General features: G+C 43.9%; 1 long non-coding RNA gene across 1 annotated transcript; it reads left to right on the plus strand.

Moving 5' to 3' along the window:
* Positions 1–102: 102 nt before the first annotated feature.
* Positions 103–19,721, plus strand: LOC107053343. Its single transcript, XR_005842638.2, has 6 exons — positions 103–1,057; positions 2,197–2,348; positions 3,247–3,384; positions 7,101–7,253; positions 10,388–10,419; positions 10,854–19,721. It is a non-coding gene; the product is annotated as an uncharacterized LOC107053343 (long non-coding RNA).
* The last annotated feature ends 314 nt before the right edge of the window (positions 19,722–20,035 follow it).

Genomic DNA, 20,035 nt, shown 5'->3' on the forward strand with positions numbered 1-20,035 from the left:
CTTTCTAGGGCTGATAGGTAAATAAAGCTGTGACCTTCAGTGTTCTGGAGCTCATATCAAGCAGTCCTTGATCGCATATCATGCGGTCAGTTGGTTAAAAATAGAGCAAATACTGCCTCATCTCTTTGCATGCAAAGAAACTGTGCTGAAAAAGAACATAGACCTGTTTGAAATGGTAAGGGCATTTACTTACGAGCGATAAATTAAACATATTCAGTTTCAGAACATGAGCTAAAATGTTCACTGTTGTACATGTTTGCTTTTTTGTAATAAGTGCTGTTTGATGTGTTAAAAATTGTGGCTTCTGAACTTGAAGCCAACTGAACTCTCCAAAGGGCTCTGGTGTCAAACCTGCTGGGGGCTGCTTGCTGTTCTTCTTAATACAGAAGACTTTAGATAATATGATGGAAGGCAGTGAAGGCCTTGAAGGTGGAACATTCAGGTGGAACGGGGGAAGATGCAGCTGTACAGCTGAAATGAAAAGCATACTGAAGAAACACCTTTTAAAAGCTGGTCTTGTGATGGTATTGAGTCATTTCCATGCTGCTATTATGTTTTTTAGTGAATGTTTTTTAGTTATTGTGGAAGTGCTGCTAGCTGTCTGAAGGTGTATTCTACTCCCTTGCCTCCTACACGAGTCAGCTTTGGTACTTTGCTCTGCCTTGCTTAAAATTTGTCTTAACTATACCTCAAATTCTTCTTGAGCCCTGTCTGCTATTACCTATACTGGGAAAAGCCCATCTAGAGTGGCTTGCTTAAGTCCTACTTCCTTTTTGTCCAGAAGTTAGAGCACAAGGGAGTTGCTGTGGTCAACTTGGAACCTGCACAACTTGAGGAGACAGAACATTCTCAGTCATGTTTCCAAAACCTACACTGCTTTTTTTTTCCAGTCTATGACAACGATGGAAATGAAATGCCAAAGCAATCCAGCTCTGCCTCCCCAGGTGTCAGTCATCTTGGTTTGAAGTTGCCAGTTAGCAGAGTTGATAGCGTGTGGCAATTCCTGTTGGTTACAGTCTACTCAGCCTGAAATTCTTGTCAGCAGCAAATAAAACAGGTATGGTTGCAATGCTGCTGCTCAAGAGACTCTGAGCTGCGGTGGAAGCAAACTCAAGTGAGAACTGCAGAGGTTTGGAGAGGAACTAGCCTTCCTCTGAGCTGTGCAAAACGAGCTGTGCTGCCTTTCCTTTCTGTTACAGTGGCCGAAAGTTGTAGGGCTGAACATAAAAGGGAATTTGCCTTTAATTTCACATTGCACAGAACTTTGTTCTCCTTTGGGCAGGCTGGCAATGACAGGAATGAAGTGCTTCTCCTTCCTACTGCCTTATTAGCCATCTCCTGGGTCTTCCTGGGGATATTCCAGCAGAATTTAGCAATCCTGTTGAGCCCTCACTCCTTAGAAGGAAGAGGTCCTGTTCTTGCTCTTCAAATTACACTGACAGAGCAGGGGAGGGCAGCAGACACCAGGCTGTGGATATCACTGTGCTGAAAAGTCAAGCTCAGCTCGACAAAGTAGCCTGAAGATCCCTTCTGATCACTGCTTTTGAAGGGGGGGCGGGGAAGTGACCTGCCAGTGGCGATGCAGCTGCTGCAAGTAGGACCCCTGACATTACAGGTGCTATCTGTCAGAATATAACTTTTTTTTTTCCCCTAAGACCTCTTCCAGCTTTTGGGAATGTATGTATGTTTGAGCCATTGCCACACCGTCTGGCAGGAAAGTACTGGTATGTATTAGCTAGATAAGAGAAAGTCTCTCTTTACAGCAGCAGTGCAAGCCCAGCGGCAGCGCATGCTGAAGTGCAATTTTTGTTTGATTTTTGTCTTCAGATTTTTGTCTTCACAACACTTGCAGAGCGAGGCAGTGCAGTATTGTTACCTTCTATGCTGGTCATCTCTTGCTGTTAAGGAGAGAAAGCTCAACTAGTTACTGTGGGGGACCCAGGTACTTCCAGAGCTGTTACATGAAGCGCTCTTGTTCCTGACCTAGCAAAAGAAAGGAAAACTGTGTTCTCTATTAATCCCATCCTCTAAACTAGGGGTGCTTTCCTGAGATGTTACCTTGGAAATTCTGCTTTCCTGACCGGTGTTTGTCAGGCTCTGGTCACTGTTGTGTGCTGTGGTTCAAGCTGAACTAGTTCTGTAGCTCAGCTCTGCGGCTGTCCAGCTGTTCCTAACTCTGCAGATTGTGCTTTCCAGAATCCATACAGTGGTGCTGACTAAGCAAGGATGGGCAAGCAAGCACAAAGATTGGTCGCTATCCCTAAAGGCAACGCAATTGCTCTTAGACTGCAGTCATAGACAGATGTGCAGAAAGGCAAGTGGACAACAGATGGAGCACGTGCATTGTGGTAAGTGTGTGTAAGAAAGCAGGAGCAATTTTACACCAATGTGCTTGCAGGGGGAGCAAGACACGTTCAGTCTGTCTTGAAAGGCAGCATATTCTAGCTGAGCCGGCACGGCTCTGTAGTGTTACTTAGATGGTGCAGGTGTGGCTTAGTTCAAGTGTGGAATAAATTGCAGTCATCATCTAGGTTGCTTGTACAACTTGTTGATTAGTCTGGCTCTCTTCTACCATCAGTAGCTACATAGGAGTAGGGAAATCAAGAGCAAGGCTAGGCTGTTTGCAGGCACCTAGACCCTGAAACCACAATCCCAGTCAGTGACCGCGTGTTAATATCTCTGCATGTGTCAGGAGAGGGAGGGGGAAGTTGGTATTGCATGAGAAGGGAAGCTCAGCAACAAACCTTAAAAGTGAACCTTAAAAAAAAAAAACAAACCTCCAGAAGTCCCAAGCCTTAAATAAAAATTGGTCAGTGCCATGTGTTTTGGGGAAGCCGCTCATATTCACTTGCCAAAGGACCACGTTGGTGCACTTGACTTACCTAAGCAGAGTGAGTCTGTAGGTGTAGCTGATAGAGAAAGACTTCAGCAAAGCTAATTCCCAGTCTTGTGCTGCCTGTCCCTGGTATTGCTGCCTTTCCTAACATATTAATATGGAAAAATGAACGTTAGTGTGACACAAAACACGTTATTTTTTTGTTTTCGGCGTTTGCTGTGTACTTCAGTCTATGCTGAGAAATGCATACTTTACTTTCTTATGCACAGATAAATTCCAGATTTAATAAGCTTTTTGTAGCAACTAATACTCAATTTTCATTAGGCAATAGTAAAACAAACTTTCACAGGTTTATTTTCCTTGTTGAAAACCTTAGGGGATGGACTGACACGAGAAGTCTTGTCTTTCAGTACTGGCAATCTTGTTCTGAACTTCATCTTCCATGTGGTTGGCTCAAGTGATTTCACCAGCAAGCAGCTAGGAATATCTTCTGTGAGCTGTAAATCCTTTCCACAAGCTGCTGATCCATAGTTTCTGAGAAGATCTGAGTGAGTATCACCTTATCACTGTATTGCGGATAACTGAAGTATCTACACAGAGTGATAATAATATAAGATCACATTCCTCGTTGTTAAGAATGGCATGCTTTCTCTTACAAGTAAGTTTTGTTTGTCTCTTTAGTCCTTGTCACGTTCCATAGTTTTAATTCTCCCTGATTCCAGAATGGGCTTGATCTCAACTCAATTACAGGTTAGCATATAGAGTAGGCAAACGACCAGAGGCAAACATGGGCAAGTAATGATTACAGAAATGCATGACTATTTTTGTCCATATATAAATTAATGGATAAATTGCTTTTCAGTATTTTACTAAACTTTTTTTTATTTTAGGTATAATTCATATTATCAGTCATGTGCTTTGTTCGTGTCACAGTGTTAAGCAGGTTATACATTAGTGTGAATCATTAGGAGACTTTACTAGGTGTATTTAATGTTATGAATCATAGATTCACCTTTTATCACAGGCAAGTCCCTTATTTCTCCCATCTGTGAAAATGGGGCATTCAGAACTTGCTGCCTTATATGGCTGTTTTGCTTTCATTTGCAGTTCAGATTCTGCAGTATATAAGAGGACTTGTTTGGTGGGATGTAGAAGTTCCAGCTAGGGATTTGCTTCAGTACTTTGGCTCTTGTTTCAATGAGTACACCTGAGTGAAGCTCTGTTAAATCTTTCTGCTCTTTGAGAGCACTTGCCTACAAGAGCTAAGCAATGTCAGTGTTAAGCCTTTTTTTCCCTCAAAAAGTGCCTGAGAATCTGACAGTCTGTGGCAGAAATCTCCTGTCACTCCCATGACTGTGCTGCTGTCGTATGTTTGACAGTTCATAATGATGTTGGTAAATCCAAACTTTCCTTATATTTGGTAAAATACAAGAGGTTTTAGATGTGCTTGAACTGACAAATAACCTAGAATCATTAGGATTGGGTTGGAAACCAAAGGGTTGGTTAGGAAATAATTATATTTTTAGCAAACAAAACAGAATAGTAATAAAGATGTCATTTTGGCACCTTGCAGTAGAGTTTTATTTTCATCTTTTTAGTGTTCTACTCATCAGTTCCTTCCAGGCTAAAGAGGTAAGTTTTATCAAGATCCCCACGCACTTTCACTAGAAGCCCCATGTCACTCCATGGGATAGAGAAGGAACCATTCAAGATACCTCAAGATCATCTTCAAGACCTCTAAGATCATCTAGTCCAACCATCTACCTACTGCCAATATTGCCCACTAAATTATGTCCCTTAATACCACATCTACGCTTTCTTTAAACATCTCCAGAGATGGTAACTCCATTATCTCCCTGGGCAGCGTTATTGCTTTTTCAAAGAAATTATTCCTAATATCCAACCTGAACTTCCCCTGGCACGACTTCAGGCCATTCCCTCTCATCCTGTCACTGTTACCTGGGAGAAGAGGCCAACCCCCACCTCACCACAACCTCCTTTCAGGCAGTTGTAGAGGGCAATAAGATCTACCCTGAGCCTCCTTTTCTCCTGATTGAACAATCCCAGCTCCCTCAGCTGCTTCCTGTAATACCTGTGCTCCAGACCCTTCACAGCTTTGTTGCCTGTCAACAAGTGAGGCTCCAGGGCCTCACTTTCTTGTACTGAGGGACCCAAAAGTGAACACAGTACTTGAGGTGCAGCCTCACCAGTGCCACGTACAGATAGACAATTATCTCCCCAGTCCTCCTGACTGCAATATTTCTGATACAAGCCAGGATGACATTGGCCTTCTTGGCCACCTGGGTACACTTCTGGCTCATGCTTAGCCCTCCCCCTACATCCAACTGGTCCTGTTACACAAGCAGGTCCACTGTCAGCTTTGGAAAACTGCTGGGGAGATGATTGTCTATGAGAATACTCTCTGTTCACCAAACTCACCCAGCCAACTGGAGAGGGATTGTTCCTGATGAGGAGATATCTCCAAAGCATTTTATCTTCTGTCTTCTTCAGTGTCCTTAATCAGCTTCTGTGTCTTTCCTTTCTTCAGCAGCTCTGTGCACCACACCCCCACAGCACTCTCCTCAGCATTGTGCCCCCATTCATTTCAGAGCAGCTTAAATTGGTGCTCGGGTAGGAAGATATAGGAGAGCATGCAGAAAGCATTTGAAAGGGACGTGTATTCAAAATATCCTGGGAGATGCTGTACTGTGGTATGGATTTCCAACTGGATAACATTTTGCATTTTATGGTCCTGTCTGCATTCCTGTGATGCATTGGGGAAAATGAGGATTTTTTTGTATTTAAGTGGAGAAAGCCACCCATGTGAGAGAAACGTTAAATGATCCATTCTTCTCAACTTTTCTCAACTCATTTTGCTCTTTCTGTTACTCCAGTGAATCTCTCTATCCCACAAGCAGCCATTCATGCGCAGCAGTTTTCCAGAGCTGACAGTGGACCTGCTTGTGTAGCAGGACCAGTTGGATGTACGGGGAGAGTATAATGACCTGATGGATGTTGCAACACATTTCTGCTGTGCATGAGCTCAGCAGAGCTACATGACAAATGGTTTTTACTGCTCTGGCTTGCCAAAGACTTCAGTTTGTGCCTCCACCACCACTGGAGAGATTTGTGGTTGCTCATCACCTCATGGATCAGGTCTTTTTGTTAATGATGTCTGTGAGAACGTGTCATGCTTGCTTACGGACACCACTTGATGTTAATTCCTTCAGGACTCAAGGATAACGTGCCAGGAATGAAGAGGAATTGGTTGAGTTAACAAAGGGAAAAGTCACTAGCAGAAATAATAGTGGTGCTATACTAGGTATTCTTCTACTCCCAAAAGGCTAAGCTAAGGGCTGTTGAAACACAGTGCGATCTATTTTCCAGTTTTATGTATATTTGCATTTTGTTTTCATGGAAAGAGGGGAAGGAAAGGTTTCACAGAGCCCAGTTGTTTGCTCTTGGTTTAGGCGATGCTTGGTAGGTTTGCCTCCGATGTCTTTGTTTTCAAGTGTTGCACACAATTATTTCCACTGAAGTCAGCATTTCTGGAAATCCAGGTCACTTAAGTCGTCTGACAGGGCGTGGAGCATGACTACGTGACCTGCAGCAGCAATCCAGGGCAATGTGGGAGGGAAGGATGAAGTCAGGAAGGGCCTTTTTCATACAGGTCCTGCTGCTAAACAAACAGTTTGCATGGCTTTCGTGTTTCCGCTGATGACAACAGAACTTCTGACTAGAAATATAATAGATTTTGTGCTTCGCACTTATGTTTTGCTGTGTTCACCTTGGTGGTTATAACCCGGGATCCTGATCCTTCTTGTAAGAAATGGCAGAAGCCCCACTGACAGCAGAGGGAGAGGATGAGGTTCCCCACACGTTTTTTCCACTGGATACAGAAATAAAGCAGCAGACTTCAAAATGCAGCTACTACAGTTTGTCAGGATGTTTCTTTCCGTATTCCTTTGCCCTTAATGACTGCAGCCTCCAACGGACAAGGCAGGAAGAGGGTCAGATGTCATAGAGTGTGAGTAGTCATCAATTCTAACTTGTTCAATCACGTATGCAGTGAAGTTTAAGAAGGCATGAGGATTCTACTCCGCCTTCTCTTTTGTATGGGTCCCGGTGGAAAAATGGCTAACACCAGAAACATCTTGGTGATGTATGCATAGCCGGCCGTAATACAAAGCTGGATCTGGAGGAAGAGTCGTCTGCTGATGTAGCACTTCAGGTCGTGTTCCTGATAACACTGTTTCCTCTACAGATGGGACAGGCCTCCATTCCCCTCCTTGTCAGTGTCTGTGGTGTAAAAATCCTTGCTTGAGTGAGGCCCTCCCTTGCTTCCTTTTATTGGCAGCAGAGCAACAGGCCTTCTCAGGATGTGAATCATTGGACCTCTTTGCAACGTTGCATTGAGGTAAGATTAATGTTGTCTTCCCACTAGTGACTAAGGGAGCTCCAGTGTGACTAGATTTGATTTAGCGTCTGCTGTACAGAAGCCTACAGCTGCTCAGAGGCATCCCTCTTGCCTGATTAGAACTGCTTTCTTTGCTGCAGAATTGATTTTGGTGATGCAGATCCATGCAAATAAAGCAGATGGGTACAATTATGTTCTATTTGCCCTAAAGTTGGATTTGCTGTCTGTAAAGATGACACTGCTGTTCTCCTGTATGGACTTGATGACTTTGAATGTCCTTTCCAACCTCAGTGACTGTATGGCTACTGCTCTTCTACCCTGTGTGTGGCCATGGGACAGCCCCAGCATGCTTGGCAGGTACATACAATGCCCAAAAATACCCATGGGGATGTCTGCAGGCTCCCTTCTGGACTTGTGCCTCAGCTGCAGTGTGAGCATGTCCACGGTGTTGAAAGATGCCTCGGGGACACGATGCTCCTTCTGTTTTCAGGCTGTGAGTGCGTGAGTTGGAAGAATTACACTAGGGTAAGTACAGTGCGACTCAGGAGAGCAACATGTCCATGTTTCTTCTTAGGAAGTAAAATGCTTTACAGAATGTCATTGTTCACATAGGGTAGCCCCATTCTAGAGGGCACTGTGCTCTCTTCTCTCTTTATCGAAGTGCTACATGTTTTAAAAGTTCTTGTGTTGAAAGCTGCAGTCTGAGTAATGGCGAAAAAGTTTGGGGCTGCATACTTAGCTTCCAGAAAATGCCCACATGAATGTCTCTGATTAAAATGGAGCGACCACAAGGGAAATTCTCAGGACAGATGACTTCAAATTCAAAATAAAAATGTAGCAGGAAATTAAAAAAGAAAGACCTATGACCAATACCCATGAAGAATCATTTGACCAGTCTCTAGAATTCAGCTGCATAACAAATCGAGGCAAACCACCAAGAAATATGCATTTGTTATGGTTTTTCAGTTACATTTCTCAAGTTCAAACCACATTAAGTAAATAAAGCTGATTCAGGGAATTAGCGTATTAAGGTTTTCATTGATGTAATTGTAACTGCAAAACATACTTTACAGTATTAATGTCAGCATTCAATCATTGCTTTAACTCTGCAGTCAGTATAATTGGATGCACCTGATAATTAAAAGCTCAGTCCTGATTCCTTGATGCTTTCAGAACTTCCCTGAGCCTGTCAGTGGCTGTTTGTATTTGATGTGTGTACAGCTAATAGAGATTTGAATGCTGAAAACTCAAATTGTTCTGACAGTGATGTCTCTTTTGTGTCTGTGGTGATTTTCCTCTGGGGAGATGGTGAATACCCACCTGTTGTGAATAAGCAACAAGTCACAAACTGTCCTGTTTCAAGCAATAGCATGACTTAGAAATAATTTCTTAGAAACTGGGAGGTGAATCTTCTCCATTGGTTCACTGGTACGTTTGATCTTTTGTGTTTACAATACCTGTGTGGCACTGTTGGGTGCAGAAGCACACTGCTGCCACATGCACAGTGCTACTCAATGGGACATCTGGCCACTGAAAAGTACAGTGGGGAAAGAAAATAATACTTGGTTCTCTTTATAAGCCTCAGAGAACAAATAATACAGTTGCAAGATTATATTCTTTTAGGCTTTAGAATAAAACAGTTCAGCTAGAAGGAACTTTCAGGGATCATCCAGTCCTGCTGTTCATCCACTTCAGGGCCAAACAAAAGTTAAAGCATGTTACTAAGGGCATTGTATAAATGCCTCTTGAATATGACAGGCACAGGGCACCAACCGCCTCTCTTGGAAGCCTGTTCCCAGCATTTGATCAACTTCATGGTAGTGACGTTTCTCCCAGTGCTCAGTCTGACTTTGCCCTGGAGCAGGTTTGTGCCATTCCCATCCTGCCATCAGTTCGTGGGAGCAGAGCCCAGCACCTCCCTCTGCTTCCCCTTCTCAGAGCTACAGGGAGCAATGAGGTCACCTCTCAGCCTCCTCTTCTCCGGGCTGGGCAATCCAAGTGTCCTCACTTCTCCTCACAGGACACACCTTTTAGCCCTGCTACCGGCTTGTCCTCCTCTGGATACAATATTCACACAGTATTCAAGGTGAGGCTGCACCAGTGCTAAATATAGGTGGGAGAATCACCTACTGTGATCAGCTGGCCATGCTGTGGGCGTTCTGGTGGATGAAAAGCTGGACGTGAGGCAGCAGTGTGCACTTGCAGCCTGGGAGGCCAACAGTGTCCTGGGCTGCATCAACAGAGGGGTGGCAGCAGGGAGAGGGAGGGGATTGTGCCCCTCTGCTCTGCCCTGGGGAATGCCACTAGTGACCGTCCACCAGCCGGCTGTAACCCCATCCACTACAAGCCTTTGAGCTCTGATATCAAACCTGTTTGTCACCCAACGCAGCATGATCATGCTCATCTTGCAGTAGAGCAATTTGTCCAGAAGGATACTGTGAGGAACAGTATCAAAAGGCCTTTCAAAAATCCAGAAGGATTACATCCACTTCCTTCCCTTCGTTCACCAAGTGGGTGACCTTCACATGGGAGATAAGTCACTGAAGACGTTCCCTTTTTGAATCCATGCTGACTATGCCTGATAACAGCTTTGTTCTCTAAACGCCTTTCAACAGAACCAAGGATTATCTTCTCCATAATTCTTCCAGGTACTGAGGTTGGACTGACAGGGCTGTAGTTTTGTGAGTCATTTCTTGTGCCCCTATGGATGAGTGTAAGACCTTTGGAAAGCTGCTGAGAGGGATCCAGCTATAACGTCTGCTAATTTCTTCTCTGAATGAGATTTCCAGATGTACTCAACATTAGAAAATGTTTGTGATGGTGAAAATTCGAGTTTATGGTATATGAGTGCACATATACATTAAAAATATGATTTTGTGTATGTGACAATATAACACTGATTTTAATGGAAAATCATACATCTTGAGTACACTGTCATTACAGCATTTAAAACTGCCTGTTTCAGTGTGTTTGTTGTTTGCACGTAATGGCATGCTCTTCTAAGTGACGAAGGCTAACTTTTTTTTTTTTATGAAAGCAAAATAAAGCCTTTTATTACTTTCCATCTCCCTGCCCCAACAGCCAGAAATGAATTGAATTTCTCAGAACTCAGAGGATTCTTTTGTTTCCTTTAGGCTAAGAGCAAGCATGAAAGATGTCAAGTGAGGTAAGATAATTATCTTTGTATATACACGTATATAATACATGCATTTCCCCACCTTGTATAAGCTTCCAGTATGACAGTATAGGGTTTCAAGGGGCTGTATAACGCCAGCATAGCAGTAACACCCATTGTTTCCCCTCTTTGAGCACGATCCCGTCTCTTTTGGGATGGAATCATAGAATCATAGAGTCATAGGATAGCTCAGGTTGGAAAAGACCTTAAAGATCATCAAGTCCAACTGCAACCTAAACATAGCAGGGAGAGAGCTGGAGTTATTCTGCTGTGAGAAATGGATGGCAGAAGCTCCTCAAGCTTTGGCACTGTGCACAAATAACTGTCTATTGGTCTTCCAGGCAGGCAATGAGTCCTGTTAGTTTTTCTGATGAGAAGACTCTTAAAAAGTCTTGCATGTGTCTTTTCACTGCTGCTGATTACAGGGCTGATGCTATATGCTCAAAGGGGCTGGGATGTTTCCAGGCACGGTGAGTTCCTGCACGCTCAAGGGAACATGCTGAAGAAAGCTAGCAGTGAGGTAGGACAGTTCCTTTCTCTCCGCTTTTCTGTATGACTGGATAAATACAAACAAGAACCAAGTGAGCGAATTATTCTGGCCTAATTTGGACAAGCACTTTAAGCAGTAACAGGTTCTCTATGAAGTCAGTCAAAACCTGCATGCTTGACATCTTTATGTTGTGTTGCCAAGATCTTATCCGATTTCTGAACACGTAAGAACTCCACTGCTGGGTCGGTCTCTTTTCTGTTCTCCTCCCCCTAGAGTATACTTTTAGGGCTGTGGGGCTACTTCATTCAAAGTTAGAGTTCAAGATCACAAGTAATAAGGCCCAAGTTTTGAATCCTCAACTCTTGCAGGTTCAAAATTTATCAGAGGCAACAGGCATGGTGTAGGACTGACAATTGTGCTTTCCACATAAAACAAGGCAAAAGCCTTGTAGTAGGCAGAGATAAAAAGCAGTTCCTCAAAGACCAGAAGATAATGAATAAATGTACCTCATCCCCTTGCATCACCCTAAAGGCAGTATAAAGTTTGCCAGTGAGAATCCAACCAAACATGAGTCGGAAACCTCGTCTCATTATTTGTACAGATACTTACTGAGATAAAAGAGATCATAAAGCACTTTGAGGTCTGCAAACTGCCTGATGCTGCAGCAAGAGCAATCCTTTCCTACCATCTCCTGTGTGACTTGGAAGGCTCTCAGCAAGCCCAGCTGTGCTTAGCTCTATAAAAAGCAGTCAGGAGCAGCATATTTAGAGAAAAACCAGCATGTGCTACCATTGTCAAGAGCTGATTAAGTTTTTTTGTTTCCCTTAGAGCATTTCAGAAGACCAAAGTATTTTTTTTCGTGGAGAAAAAAAAATGAAATGAGAAACCACAACTTTGGGGTAAAAATATTTTGCTTATGAAAACTGGAAATGATTTTGGGAAGTGGTTTTTAAAGATTCTTCTTTTAAATAGAAAATGGTTTCAAGAAAACAGGAGAAAACTCAATTTTAAGACCAGGCTTCTTTGTCCAAAAGGAAAGCATTTTGTGAGGGGGAAAAAAGGGGAAAAAATGATCTTGTAATCTCCTACAAAAATGCTTGGCCTTTCTTCAGCATTTCTTTGTCTTTGTTTGCATCTTTTTCCACATCTTAATTGTCGTAGTTCAGCCTTCCCAAGATGCATTGTTATTTATCAAGGAATTGTGTTAAATACGTCATTCTTTCACAGGAAGGTGGAAAGAGGAATGTTGCTGTTGCAAAACAGCATTCCTGGGTGCAAGTCGCTCTGCTAAAGCTCCCTGCAAGGCAGATAAATATACTATAGAATATTTTCATCCCACAAAGAATGTCTGCGATGAGTTGTCTTTTCCTTTCTTAAGAGTACACCACATATGTCATTGGGCCAAAACATTGTTCTCAAATCAACTGCTTTCCATATCGAGAAACTCTGTGTCTCTGTAAAATTTCAGATCTCCAAAGGCAACTGAAAATTTGGATGATGCCGGGCTATGGGATGGAATAAGCTGCTCTTTCTACACATGGATATGTTCTGGGAAGAAAGGTGACTTTTTCTCCTTACGCGTCACCAAAGACTCACCCTGATTTGGGGTTGTCAGGTACTGGGGAGAAATGCAATTTATTCTGAAGATGAGACAGTCTCTCTTGGGTTTTATAACTTTCTGCGCTAGTAGAGTTGGTTACTATGTGTACCATTATCTCCTTCTTTGGCAGACAAAGATTGCAGAAGATGACAACAATAATTTAGATAGCTTAACATTAAAAAAAAAAAAAAGCTTTTCTAGATCCTAATTTACTTGTTAATTATTAAACTTCAACCCTGCAGAGTGATATTTTCCATTCCAGAGGTTTGTTTCAGAGTGGAGTGTCAAAAGTCAAATGACAAATGTTTTGCTGAATCTGTAGTTAGGAAACTTGCTATTTCTGCCAATGTGAAAAAGACTCAGAGAGGAGGGAGGATGATGCCATTGGCCTGGAGCATGGAGGTGGCAGCAGGGTCAGTGGTCTGGCAATAGCTGAACTGCAACTGAGGCAGTGGAAGCTGGACTAGAGGAGCCAGCACTGACTCTGAGGCTCTCCATTTCTTTTCTGTTGGCCAGCATGTGGCTCTGACATAGAGTTTTGCCCTTCCTTGGGATGTAGCCATGTTGGCAGCCTTGGTGATGCTGCAGAGCCTAGCAGTCCCATGACACTGAGGGCCCTCTCCAGACACGGCCTATGGTGTCCGTGTTGGCCCTGGGCAGCTTAGTGGAGGTGCCTTTAAATCCCACAGGCCCTGGTGACAGCTAATATTTGGGCCAATCTGGGAGGGCTGGGTGTTGGTCCACCTACATCAGTCATTTATCAACTCATGGGACGTGCCCACAGTGTGAGGGCCTGCACACGTGCAACCATGTGGTTGTGGACTCTGAAGCCTGGGGCTTTCTTACCAAAAAGTGTGTGTATTAAACATGAGGCTGGTGTGTCCACGTGCAGAGCAGACAGGGTGCTTCAGGGCCAGTACTCTGATGCTGTCTTTGAAGGTAGGTGACATGGACAGCCTGACCTAGCTGTGGATGTTGCTGTTCATTGCAGAGGAGTTGGACTAGGTGGCCTTCAGAGGTCCTTTCCAACTCTAAAGATTCTATGATTCTATGACAAATGAGTTTGTTCCTGGGTGAGCCTTGGGGCTGCTCTCCTGCAGCCCCATGGATGGATCTTTGGAGGATACAGGGCAACTACTTTATTAGGTTCGGTGGTCTATGTCTTCACCATAGATTTAATGCTGTAGGAAAACAGAGAGAAGCCCCAGCAGTGGCTTTAACAGCCTGCACTGACCTGGGCCTGCCAGAAAGCCTGCAGTAATGTTCCATCCAGCGTCAGCAGCTCCACTCCTGAGAGGCACTGCGGTCCTCCAGACCTGCCCAGCTCTCTCTGAACTGACATGACTCTATGCTGAACCCTCGGGGTTGGTAATAGCCAGCAGGACTTTATTTAATGACTGAAAATACCACTCCTGCAAGGGAGAACCACCCATACGCATTCAGAGGTGCCTATTGTGCCTTCAGGCAAAATCCAAGGCAGCGCGAGCTGCACATGTACCCTCAGTGACTAAATAAGGGAGAAAGCTCTGCACAGGAGGGCTGCTCTGAAGAAGTGCTTTCACCGCTGAAAATTGCAGTTCCTCAGGAAACAAAGTGGTAAGCACATGAGTTATAAAGGTCACATGAAGCTCTCCATAACAGACTCTGTGACAGGAGGTTGTAGCAAGGTGGCAGTCAGCCTCTTCTCCCAGGTAACAGTGATAGGATGAGAGATAATAACCTTAAGTTGCAGCAGGAGAGGTTCAGGTTGGATATTAGGAAACATTTATTTTCCAGAAGAGTGGTCATGCAACGGAACAGGCTGCCCAGGGATGTAGTGGAGTCACTGTCCCTGGAGGTGTCCCGGAACCGTGTGGATGTGGCACTGAGAGACATGGTCAGTGGGCATGGTGGGGATGGGTTGAGGCTGGACTTGGTGATCTTAGAGTTCTTTTTCAACCTTAATGGTTCTATGAATTCTATGATTCTAACAGTGTTCTCGAGAATGGAAACTAAGAAATAAATGAGTGGCAAGAGTCCTACCTAAAGCGAAGGTCTTTACAAGTATTACCCAGGGAATTCCCCCTAATTATTGAACATCACTCAGCTACTTGAGCCTTACAATGGTGTTGCTGGAATAAGCCTCAAAAACAAGAGCAAACTACTACTACGTGGTTTTCTGAGTCTTGCAAATGAAGTTTCACAGTCCCAGTGCTGAGATTCATCTTATAATGCTTTGGCATGCCTTCTACTATCTAGATACTTGTGCTCCATCTAGTGAATAAATTTATTGCTCATCCTGGATCAGCTTTGGCTGTGGAGAGGTCCTGGGGAAAAGAAATGCAATTTATGAATTTGACCTATGCAAAAATGGGAATTACCCAGGAAGATTCTAAGTCCGATTTTACTGGAAGGGTAAGAATGACAGTGATTGTAGCTTCCAGCTGCTCATTGACATGTCTTTAAATTCTTCTTAGAAGACTTGAGGGTTTTTCTTAATGAAGTTTCCCATGAAAATCTATTTGTTTTTATATTCAGTGGGCGGATTTACTTGTTATGTGAAGCAAATGAAGGGGAAGAGGTAAAATGAGAAAAGCTGGTTCAAGTACATTAACTGTATCTGTTACAACCCATTTTTACTGTTCTTGTTCAGCAGCCAAAACACATTCCTCTTTTATAAAAGAAGGAACACAGGGGCACCAGCTCACAGATCTTTAATGCAATAAAGTTGTCTGGAGATGTATGTGAGGGGCCCCATGCTGCTGGGCACTGATGAGAGAAGAGGAGAGACTCAGAGTGCCAGCATGGAGACACTCCAGACCTGCTCTGGTGTCTGCTGAAGACCCTAAGAGACTCAGAGAGGTCTGGGTTTTCTCCTTCCTTCTTCCTTCCTGCTGTCCTTCTGCCTCTCAGACTGCCTTGCCTAACCTTTGCCAGACATATCTTAGAATCACAGAATTGTTTGAGTTGGAATGGACCCTTAAAGGCCATCTGATTCAAAGCCCTGCAGTGAAGAGGGACACCCACAGGTAGATCAGGTTGCTCAGAGCCTCATCCAGCCTGACCTTGAGTCTCCAGGGATGGGGCATCCACCACCTCTCTGGGCAACCTCTTCCAGTACCTCACCACTCTTACTGTAAAAAACTTTGCCCTTATATCCAATCTAAATCTCCCCTCTCTTAGTCTGAAACCACTTCCCCTTGTTATAGCACAGCAGACCTTGCTAAAGAATCTGCCCCCTTCCTTCTTAAAGCCTCCCTTTAGATACTGAAAGGCCACTGGCAGGTCTCCCTGGAACCTTCTCTTCTCCAGGCTGAACAGTGTGGTATCTCATGCCATGTTCCACCTTTTCTTTTTCTCTGTTTCCATATTGAAACTGTGAGCGGGAAGTCGACACAAGGGGCCATGAAAAGAAAGGCCATGGTATTTTTTGCTGAGAATGTGTTTTTGGGGTCCTGTTTGATACTCATGAAAGAAAATTGCTCTTTTCAGTTTTCCAACTCTGGGCCAGACCCAGGGGCTAGCAGACCCCATAGTTGTACCCCACAGCCTGATCTGCACCGGACACCTTCCTCTTGCTGCCGCTTTTGTCTTAAACCAGGCTCCCGTGTCATGGTCCTGCTGGGTGTTGAAGCCTTCTATCTGCCCCAATGGCCCAGGATGATGGCCATGGTTGGTGAGGTGGCTGGTGGTTGCCCAAAAGTGCTGTGGGGCTCACCCTCCGCCACCTCTCTCCTTAGCCCCTGGCCATGCACGATCAGACTGGAAGCAGCACAACTGAGAGCCATTTGCTCTGTCTGAGTGTGCACGTGTTTTACGGAGTGGTGACAACATGATGTACACATTTCAACCAGATGTGATGGCTGTGTAGCATAGTAGCACCAGGGACGCTCGACTGCGCAGTAAGTGCCATTTTCTTTGGGTAGAAGTATCCTGATTTTATTTGAAAACTCCTGTTATTACTTCTGAGTTTGCTTAAGCTCATGTAAAAGATATATATATGCACCATATATTAAAAAAAAACACACACAAAAAACTTTTGCAAGTGTGCAGCTTAAATACATAGGGCTTCCATGGCTGATGGGATTTCTGCTTTCAAGTGAAAAAATAATAATTAAAAAACAGACTTTTATTTTGAAAAGGGATTTATTAAGGAAAATTCCCTTCTCCTAAAAAGAAGCACAGAAAGATATCAGTCTTGTTTTGTGTATCTTATGGCCAAAGTTATATAGGACTTACAGAGACTAGCTGACTGCTTTTGCAGGGCATCTGCTGCTCTGTTTATTGGTCTGGCAATAAATGCCATAATAACAATATCTGTGTGGTGTTCTGTGCTGTTAAATATCCTCAGAGCAATTATTTTCCTCGGTACCACTTTCCCATTTTTTTGAACAATAAGAATTTGTGTTATGAATTCCAGGGGCTGGAAGCAGTGGCACAGGAAGTCTGGTCCCATATTTACCTTTCCCTGCAGCTATGTCCTGGGGTAAGGAGGATGGAGCTGGGCCACTGCTGGCATGGGAGACTCCCTGGGCACACTGAGCTGAAGGAAACAAGTCAGTCCAGGGCACAGTTTTGTGCCTTCTTTATCTCTATTGACTCTAACTGGGTGCTAAAACCCTGCTTTCCATAGCAGAGATGAAAATAAGATCTTGACAATAAATGCTGTATGATGACAATCATGCTGTATGATGACAATAAATGCCTTTTTGTGCCTACCCTAAGTCAAGTCTCAGGTCAGGCTGTTGGTTTCTCCTGCTCACAGCTTTAGACTGACACTGCTTCTTGGATTCTTCCATTCTAGACAGTTTTTGTTATTAGTTGCTGTTAGGTTACTTGACAGCTCTGTCCATGAGGCGGCTTAGTTCATTTGTCAGCAATACCGTCCTTATGGACATTACAGTGGAAAAAAAAGTAGGTCATTACTTACAATTTCTAAGGATCACGGGTTTTTCACTTAATTCTGTGGTTTGGTGGCTTGCACAACCTTCACAGCGCACAGTGAAAACATTATGCTCTTACTGTATGTGTCCCCCATGTAAATGAGCCTGATGGAGGAGTCCCATAATCTTACCTATGGGCTTTCATGAACTCCATGGTCTTTAGTGCTGACATTAAGAACTCTGCACTTGCACTCCTGATCTAGCGAGCAGAATTGCATTTGCAGGTAAAAAGATAAAAGTCAGAAATCTACCTAAAGGAAATCAGAAAATCTGCTCAGGATCTACATCTCTGGGATAAGGAATCAATAGGGAAAAACAGACAGAAGGAAATACATGTGGGGAAAAGTTTGAGATGAATCAGAAATTGTGGAAATCTGCCTATGAAATGTTATTTTTACTATGACGCAATGCTAAATGCATTCAGACTGCAAAAGACAGGCAGCTTAAAATGGAGTACAGGAGCTGACCACTGATTTTTTTTGACCCCATGGAAGAACAATGAAGATGCTTTGGGGAAGAACAGCAAGGAGAAGCCCTCAAAGGAGAAGCCTTAAAATTATCTGACTGCCTGAGCCTTCTCTTGAAGCACAGGAGCTGGTGTAGAGCCCATGAAGATCTGTGCCACTCCTGATCACTGCTGGCTCTGGCTGGTGCTTGAATACTTGTAATAGGGTCTAGACAAAGGTTAGAGATGCTCGGATTGGTAAGCTGTGCCAGGAGAGGATTAGCTGGGTGTTAGGAAAAGTTCTTGATCAGAGTGTGGTTGGGTTCTGGAACAGGCTTCCCAGGGCCGTGGTCGTGACCCCAAGCTGCTGGAGTTCTTGGACAGTGCCCTCAGACATAAGTGTTGAATTTTGTGTGTTGCTGTGTGGAGCCAGAAGTTGGACTCACTGATCCTTGTGGCTCCCTTCAAGCTTGGGACATCGTGGAATCATAGAATGGCTTGACTTGGAAGGGACTCCAAGGATCATCAAGTTCCAACCCTCCTGCCACAGGCAGGGGCACCAACCTCCAAATCTGGCACTCAACCAGGCTGCCCAGGGCCCCATCCAACCTGGACTTGAACACCTCCAGGGATGGGGCATCCACAGCTTCTCTGGGCAGCCTCTTCCAGCACCTTACCACCCTCTATGAAGAACTTTCTCCTGACATCCAATCTAAGCCTTCCCTCCTTGAGCTTAAAACCATTCCCCCTTGTCCTATCACTGTCTTAATATGCTATATTATATGTATATGCTATGATTCTGGGTTTCTAAGGAAAAGGAACAATAGAACAGGACTGAGAACTGCTTTTAAGAGGTAGAAAACTTTCCTCGAATCTTTTGGTATTTAATGCTTCAGTTTACCTAACAGATAACCAGGCATTTCCTGCTGTGAACACAACCAAAAGTTTTAGCTGTGCCTGGGAAAATGTGGGTGAATTAAAGAAGCTCAAGTGGTTCCTTGACAAAAGCACTGAGGAAGATAAATTACAAGAGAAGGCTGGTGAATTTACAGAGCTCCTGGGGAGAAGAAAGCAAGATGTTATGTCTGGGGTGACAGCTACCGAGCAGACTTTCGAGGTGGCTAATGTACCAGAGAGCAAGCCATTTATCAAAAGCAAAAGAGATTGACTGTGAAGCTTTTTAAACATACCACTGCTTCCTGAAAAAAAAAATTAACCTGTCATCAGATGAGTTTTCTTGAACCTCTGGTCCTTTGAAGGTTTTATGTTGGAGGACATTCACTTCCCTTGACATAGTCAGATGACCCTGGGATCAAATCTGCCCTGTAGACTAGTCAAGAACATTTTCACTGCTATTTTCCTTGGGAATGGAAGTGCTGAGAGGCTGTTCATATGGTGTCTTCTGCTTGGGCTAGACTGAAAATATCAGATATTTAGGAAAAATAAAAATAATTCAGGAAGAGATAATAGGTCAGATGTCCTGAAATGCAAGTCCTGCTGGGGGGAACTGAATCAGGACACATTCCTCTTGCCATGAAACATCTGAGAGAATCTTTGCAGACCACAAGCTCCATCTTTACTGTCATGTGAAAGACCCAGCCTCTGGCCACAAGAAGCAATCCAGTCTTCTGATCCAGACTGCCTGGGAATCACTGCCAGTAGCTCTGCCAGGGCTTGGTTTCCCTTGGGAGACCTCTCAGCTGGGCTCCGTCCTGCTCTCTCTGACCGTGGCTGAGATGACAAACTCACAGCCCAAACTGTCTACGACAAACGGGTTGTTGGCAGAATCCTGTTTCATTCAGTGTGCTTAAAAAAATAAATAAAAGAAGAAAGAAACCCATGTATTTTGATTTTCTCCTTTAGTATCCTAAACATTCCTTTTATGAAGACTAGATATCTAAAGACATTTCCTTATAAGTTCAAAGAAACTTTATGGAGTCTGCATGTGATCTGCGTTGTGAAAAAAACTGCTTTTTCTTAAAATACTGTCAGGAGGGAAAATGCCCAGCAAGCTGACTCTGGAAATGACTGATGCCAAGTGCCTCCTCCTCCAGCCTGCACGGCCACCACTGCAGACAAAACTGTCCATGCTGTGGTTCATATTCATACTTACTCATATGTTGGATATTCTGATCTGAGGCTTATATTTC

The sequence above is a fragment of the Gallus gallus genome, chromosome 1, assembly GCF_016699485.2.
Source record: "Gallus gallus isolate bGalGal1 chromosome 1, bGalGal1.mat.broiler.GRCg7b, whole genome shotgun sequence".
In the NCBI taxonomy this organism is placed as follows: Eukaryota; Metazoa; Chordata; class Aves; order Galliformes; family Phasianidae; genus Gallus; species Gallus gallus.